This window comes from Nyctereutes procyonoides, unplaced genomic scaffold, assembly GCF_905146905.1.
Source record: "Nyctereutes procyonoides isolate TBG_1078 unplaced genomic scaffold, NYPRO_anot_genome, whole genome shotgun sequence".
NCBI classification, from domain to species: Eukaryota; Metazoa; Chordata; class Mammalia; order Carnivora; family Canidae; genus Nyctereutes; species Nyctereutes procyonoides.
The window spans coordinates 15156200-15164001 of record NW_026575046.1 but is presented as its reverse complement, the minus strand read 5'-3'; the positions used below and the strand labels follow the sequence as shown (position 1 = coordinate 15164001).

The 7802-nt window shown below is 35.1% G+C and overlaps 1 non-coding gene across 1 annotated transcript; it reads right to left on the bottom strand.

Moving 5' to 3' along the window:
- Positions 1–1425: 1425 nt before the first annotated feature.
- LOC129510073 (U6 spliceosomal RNA) lies at positions 1426–1529 on the bottom strand. Its single transcript, XR_008664515.1, has one exon. It is a non-coding gene; the product is annotated as a U6 spliceosomal RNA (small nuclear RNA).
- Between the last annotated feature and the right edge of the window lie 6273 nt (positions 1530–7802).

The window sequence follows — 7802 nt, the reverse complement described above, 5'->3', positions numbered from 1 at the left end:
TATTTATTTGGGATCTTTTGCTTTCTCTCCTTGATGAGTCTGGAAGGAGGTTCATCATCTTCTTTTTATTTTTTAAGAACCACTTTTAGTTTCATTGATATTTTCTATTTCTTAAGTCTATTTCATTTATTTGTGCTATGATCTCTATTATTTTCTTCCTTCTATTAACTTTGGGTTTTGTTTGTTTGTTTTTGGTTTTTGTTTGTTTGTTTGTTTGGGTATAAAGTTTATTATTTGAGATTTTTCTTGTTTCTTGAGGTGGGTCTGTATCACTATGAACTTTTTTCTTTAATTGTTTTTCCTACATCCCATAGATTTTGGAAAATTATGTTTCCATTTTCATTTGTCTCAAGGTATTTTTTGTTTCCTTCTTCGATTTCTTCATTGATTTTCCCTTTGACTGCTTCATTGTGTGTTTAGAAGCATGTCGTTTATGCTCCACGTTTGTGTTTTTTCCAATTTTCATCTTGTAATTGATTGCTTTGTGGCCAGATAAGATGCTTGATCTGATTTTAATCTTTTTTCATTTATTAAGACTTGTTTTGTGGTCAGACATGTGATCTATCCTGGAAAATGTTTCATATATACTTGAAAAGAATGTGTGTTTTGCAGTTTTTGGATGAAAGTCCTATGTATATTAAGTTCATCTAGTCTAATGTGTCATTTAAGGGCAATGTTTCCTTATTAATTCTCTGTCTGAATAATTGATCCATTGGTGTAAGTGGGGGGTTTTAAGTCCCCCACTACTAATTGTGTTACTATCAACTTCTCTTTTTATGTCTGTTAATATTTGCTTTATACATTTCAGTGCTCCTAATTTGGGTGCATAAATATGTATGAATGTTACAACCTCTTATTGGATTGAGCCCTTTATCATTATGTAATACTCTTCTTTGTCTTGTTACACTCTTTGTTTTAAAGTCTGATATTATTTGATATGATATTGCTATTGCTACATCAGCTTTCTTTATGTTTCCACTTACATGGAATATTCTTTTCTACCCCTTTAATCTCAATCTATGTGTATTTTTACATCTGAAGTGAGTCTGTTATAGGCAGCACAGAGATGGGCCTGGGGTTCTTTTATCCATTCAATCATCCAACCAATGTCTTTTGATTGCAGCATTTAGTTCATTTACATTTAAAGTAATTATTGATAGGTATATATTTATTGCCATTGTATTAAGTGTTTTTTGGTTGTTTTTGTAGTTCTCTGCTCCTTCCTTCTTCTCTTGGTTCCTTCCCTTGTGGTTTGATGGTTTTCTTTAGTGTTATGTTTGTTTATTGCGTTTTTTTGTGTGTGTCTCTATTATAGGTGTTTAGTTTGTGGTTATCACAATATATATATATATATATATATATATATATATATATATATATGGCAGTCTATTTTAGCTGATAGTCATTTAGGGTTAGATGCATTCTAGAAGTATGGAACCCTTCATGAATTTACATGTCATCCTTGCACAGGGGCCATGCTAATCTTCTCTGTATCCTTGCAATTCCAAGTAAAAAATAGATCAGGAATTGTCAAAAATGACAACCCTGAGTGAAAAGTAAACTGTATTACAGGACCTAATATAAATTTAATTTATATATCTTATTTTAATTTAATAATTATAAAATGTACATTAAATCACTGTATTGAAATGCAACATTTTATAAAACAGTATTTACCCTTACCACCTGCAGTATACTTCTTTTCTCTCTCTTTATTGCTGGTGGCCATTAAATTAATTTCATGACCTGCTAAGTGGGTCACAATGCACAATTTAAAATATCTGATCTAGATCATGAATTCATTCCACAAGTATTTATTCAACACTAGCATGTGCCAGGCTGCCAAGTATTGTTCTAAGTTCAGCAGAGAACTAAATAGACAAGAATTCTTGACCCCATAGAGCTTACATTCTGGAATTGGGAATACATACACACACACACACGCACACACACACACACACGTGTTATATATAATTTGTGATACATATGATATATCCCTACAAACTATATGGCATGTCATATTGTATAGCAGATATTATCAGTGCCCTACCCATAATCCTGAATATATCATATCATATCATATCATATCATATCATATCATGTCATATCATCACTTTGGTGTGCTTTCTCCTATTCCAGGAGTCAAGATCTGCATGTCTTTGCCATGAGACAAAGTCAAAAGAAGGCTTCCCAAAGTCAAAGAAGGCTTATTTGCCCACCTTGAGGAGAAGCAAAAATTAGTATTCCATCCTCAAGACTCCTACAGCCAATGACTAATGGAAGTTGGTGTAAAAATAGCCCAGCTTCTTCTTCACCTGAGTAACTTTAGAGCACCTCCCAAGAAACCACTTATACTTGAATTCTTGGCACAAAGTCTACTTCTGGGGTAACCCAAATTATAAAAGATGATACATTTTATGATAAAACACAAATAGGAAAAGAAGTGAGAGAGGGCCATGGGGGAGAGAATTTTAAATGGGAAGATCTGGGAAGACCTCACTGATAGGAAATAAGCCCCATTTGAGGAAAAGCCTGATGCAGTAGGGGAGAAAGATATGTGGATATGGAAGACAAAGGATGCTTCAGGGAAGGGAAGCAGTAAGTGTAAAGACCCAGAAGCAAGAGTAAGTAGACCAGTGCAATGGAATAAATGTTTGTATCATCCCAAATTCATATGTCGAAGCCTTAATCTCCAAATGATGGTATTTGGAGATGGGCTTTTGGGAGGTAAGCAGGTTTAAATGAAGTCATAAAAATGAATCCCACAGGATGAGATTAGTGACCTTATAATGAAAGGGAGGGAATCAATGCTCTTTCTGCCATGTAGGGATACAGCAAGAAGGTAGCCATCGTTTATGAATGAGGAGGAGAGCTGTGACCAGAGCTCTCCCACATGCTGACACCCTGATCTCAGACATCCAGCTTCCAGAACCAGGAGAGATAAATTGCTGTTTAAGCCACCTATCATATCTATATATTCCTTTAAAGCTGCTCTGACAGCAGAAAAAGACAGAGATTCATGGAGGAGATCTGAGATATAAGAGGCATATATAAGTAGACACTTTTAGCCTCACCATTTTGTTCTTTGACCATATAATACTGATTGAGGGTTGTGTATCTTGGAAACCTGATTCAAAAGTATACCATATTATTTAAAGTCAGGAAATGTGGTAATAGCAAGCAGACAGAGAAGCTGACAGAGGTGTCAGGGATTGTGTGTGAACATTTCAGAACTTCTACCAACACTCATATAGGGGATTTTTTTTTAATTAAGCCTTCTAAAAATAAAAAATAAAGTAAGCTTTCTATATTGACTTGCACGGTTTCCCATTATTAATTAAATCTTACTGTCAGGCTTCAGGGACGCCTTGGGTGCTTTCATATTCCCAAGTCATTAGCTTATTCGGGCCTTTTCATTGGCTGCTTACAGCACAATGCAATTGTCTTTTGGCATCTGTTTTCTCATTCTAAAAAATGGCTCTAGCAGCCTTGACCACCACTGATACCATCATACCTGTTTGGTAATCACTTATCTATTCCCTTAAGGAAGGGAAGGGATCAAAAGAACAGTAAGAGAATAAAGGGGATTGAGAAATAATTTGGGGATTTTTATGATGAGAAAAGACTTATACTTTTTTTTTTACAGTCACATTTTAGAGAAAGGAATCCCTTGTATGTTAACTCAAACAGAGAACCAAACCAAAACAAACAGAGAACCCATCTTTGCTTAAACTCTTTCAGTGATGGAAACCTCACTGCTTTGCAAAATGGTCATTCCAATTCTCAGGCTCCATTGATTATATTAAAAGTTCCCCACTATTTTGAATTAAACTCCGAAGAACTTTCGAAGCAACTCAGAAGTATCTCTTTCATATGGCAATCCTTTGTATGATTGAATAAAACCAACCCACTTGCCTCATTTTCCTCTGCCAAACATTATCAGATCCATAAGACATTTCATACGCGATCACAAGCACTTGAACATAACTTGGATGATTGACTTGCCAGCAATTATACTAATCATAACATAACTGCACACCCGATCCTGTTCTAAGTGCTTTAGTTCAATTACCTCATTTTAATACTCAAGCAGTTCTGTTAGGTAAGTACAGTTATTATTCCTTTTATAGATGAGGACACTATGAAACATAGAAGTTAAATAATTTGCCTAATTACATATAGTCAGTAAGTTGTGGTGCCACACACTCAAACTTGCTGGTTTGACTCTGGAGCTCATATTATTCATTCATTCTGTTCTACTACGTGTCAGAAGTTCAGAGATAACAGAAGTAAAATGAATGAATCACTGAAGTAGCTCTTAGTAAAATTAATTGTGCACACACCAAAAAGACAATTTGCAAACCAGGAGCACTCAAACCAAAACATGGTAAGAGGCTCAGGGATATATATTGTTATAAAGTGGCTTATATCATGAGAAAGCATTGATTTTATTCTTCACAGTGACTGGTTATAGTATTAGAGTTTCCTTTATTGGACAATGGCTACCTCATATCAATCTTGAGAAGCAGTTTAAGTTTTGCTTATGATTTTTAGGGGCACAAGCAAAAAATGACCCAGATCAAGTTAGTCTTGAAAAGAATAAGCTAAATTAAGTTTTATTTGTATGACTTAACTGGTTTTGTCTACTCAGGGAGTTTTCTTTTTCTTTTTTTTTTTATATAAATTAATTTTTATTGGTGTTCAATTTACCAACATACAGAATAACACCCAGTGCTCATCCCGTCAAGTGTCCCCCTCCGTGCCCGTCACCCATTCACCCCCACCCCCCGCCCTCCTCCCCTTCCACCACCCCTAGTTCATTTCCCAGAGTTAGGAGTCTTTATGTTCTGTGTCCCTTTCTGATATCTCCCACACATTTCTTCTCCCTTCCCTTATATTCCCCTTCACTATTATTCATATTCCCCAAATGAGTGAGAACATACACTGTTTGTCCTTCTCCGATTGACTTACTTCACTCAGCATAATACCCTACTCAGGGAGTTTTCAAGGCAAGTATCTGTTTTTTATCTTAACACACCCATCCACTAACAAACCCATGGTTAGCTGGTATGAGTCCAGACTAAGACTCAGACCTTCTAAGTCCTAGTACAGTGCTCTCTTCACCATGCCACATTATCCTGAGTGTGGATGGAATGTCCGTGGGAGAAAGTAGGGGAGGAGGAACTAGGTACAGAATTCCCAAATCCGAATCTTCAGAAGAACTGGATATTCGTTGATTTTTCATTTCTGTTACCAAAAATAACCTTCCTTATTTCTGAATTTAGTCAGGAAAATGCACATTGGCAAAGACAAAAAGGTAGTCTTGCTCTAGAAAAGACTTGTAAGATTCTCCCTAATTCTCACACTTTAAGCCCCAGTGAAGACAAAGATCAGGGAAGTCTTCACTGGAACCAGGAAGGAAGCAGTGGCCTCCAGCTACAGATCCTTGTCACCTGAGGCTGCTGAGATGGTGAAAAGTCAGTGGTGAAAGCTTCTTTTGTGTGGTGTTTTCCTTCTTCCTCAAAAAGGTAAGAGGTGGAATAAGGAGAAAGTGATGGTCCTAGCTTATAAAGCTGAATCTGAAAGATTTCATCAACAAAGTGAACTCTCAGGAAGGGCTCATGAAGCGAAATCTCAGAGACAGGAACCAAAGAAGGAGAAAGAGATGACAACTGTCAATAGCATTATCAATTGTCAATAGCATGGCAGCATCCAGGGTGATCTACTCAACATGAAAGTCAGCTCATGCCATGTTGCTCAATGCCCCAGTGACTTTCCTCTTCCCTCCCAAAAGGAGACTTCTTTCAGAAAGGCACCCCAGAGTCCTCATTTAGAACTCTGCTCGATTTTCTATCCCACTTCTCTGCTTTGTTTTACTTCTCAGCATATACCACTCCCTGACATACGGTGTGTTTCTTTTTAGTCTCTCCTCTCCCCAACTCCAGAATATAATACCATGGAAGACATCTCAGACTGAATCTAATTTTTTTCCTGTCGTAATCCAGCATCTAAAACTGAAACTGGTAATGGTTGATGGATGGATGAATGAATGAAAAAACTAAATCAACAAAACTAGGAGGAAGAGAGAAAGCAGATTGGTAAAGATAATAACAAAAAGATGAATAATTTTAGTTGTAAGGAGACCTGAAAATGAGATTTGTAACCCAAATATGGACAGGAAGATGGGGTAAGATGAGCGGAACTGGTAGGTCCTTAAGAATGTTTAAAAAATAGGAACGTTCATCTTGTCTGCAAATCAACCAAAGGTCTATTTTAATAGCTTTTTCTCTCCAATCCCACACACATAAAAATGGTTCCAAGAGCTTTTATTTAGTGAGCCAGACATATGATCTGTATTAGTTCCAGTATTCACAATGACCCTGAGAGTAAGGAATTATTATTCCTGCAGAGGAAAGTGGGGGGGAAAGTCAAGCAATTTACTCACAATAGCCAAAAGTTGAACTCCACTCAAATGGCCATCAGCAGATGAATGGATAAACAAAATGTTGCATATTATTCAGCCATAAAAAGGAATGAAATAATGATACATGGATAACCCTAAAAAAAAGTGTGCTATGTGAAAAAAGCCAAAATGTCACATATTGTGTGATTCCATTAATATGAAACAAAAGGAATAAGTAAATCTATAGAAACAGCAGATTGGCTCCCAAGGACTGGGAGGAGGGGGATGTGTGCTTAATTGATGTATACGGGTTCTCCTTTGGGGGTGATAAAACTTTTGGGAAGTAGACATAGGTAATGGTTGCACATCATTGTGAATATAAAAAATGACACTGTATTGTACACTTCAGAATAGTTGATTTATGTTCACCTCAATAATTAAATTAAATTAAATTAAATTAAATTAAATTAAATTGTTAGCAATTTGCGCAGAGCTAAAATGAGTTCCTCAAGTTTAAATGAAAGGAAACCAAACAGCAATAAGAAAGCATACAAAAGTATAAAACTCATTAGTAAAAACAAATATGCGGACAAATACACAATACTGTAATACTGTAATGGTGGTACCTAAATCATTTTTTATTTTAATATAAAAGGTTAGAGAATAGTATTAAGAATAATGATAATTACAAATATTTGATAATGGATACACACTATAAAAAGATATAAATAGTCACAATAAAGCATATGGGGAGGTCAAACTGGAGTTTTTATGTACTATAGAAGTAATGTTATCTGTTTAAAACAGACTCATAAACATAAACATAAAATGTTTTATGTAAGCCTCATGGTAACCACAAAAAAAAATCTATAAAAGATAATAAAAGAGACAGAAGTTAAAAGAGTATTACTACAAAAAAAATCAACAAAAATTCAAAGGAAAGAAAGCAAGAGAGAAAATGAGGCACAAAAGAGCTACAAGACAGACAAAAATAATTAGGAAAATGTCAATAGTAAATCCTTTCATATCAATAATTACTTTAACATAAATGGATAAACTCTTCAATCAATCTTTTTATTTAAAAAAAAAAGAGAGAACCAACTATATGCTATCTACACCAGATTTACTTTATAGTTGAGGACAAACTGATTAAAAGTGAAGGGATGATAAAGATTGATAAAGATATTCCATACAAATGATAAAAAAAAAAAGCACAGAGATGGCCATGCTTATATCAGACAAAATAGACTACAAGTAAAAAATTGTCCCTAGAGACAAAGAAGGACATTATGTAATGATAAAAGGATAAATTCATCAAGAAGATATAACAATTTTGAATATATATAATCACATGACAACAGAGCACCTAAATATATAAAGAAATGTTGCCAGATCTGAA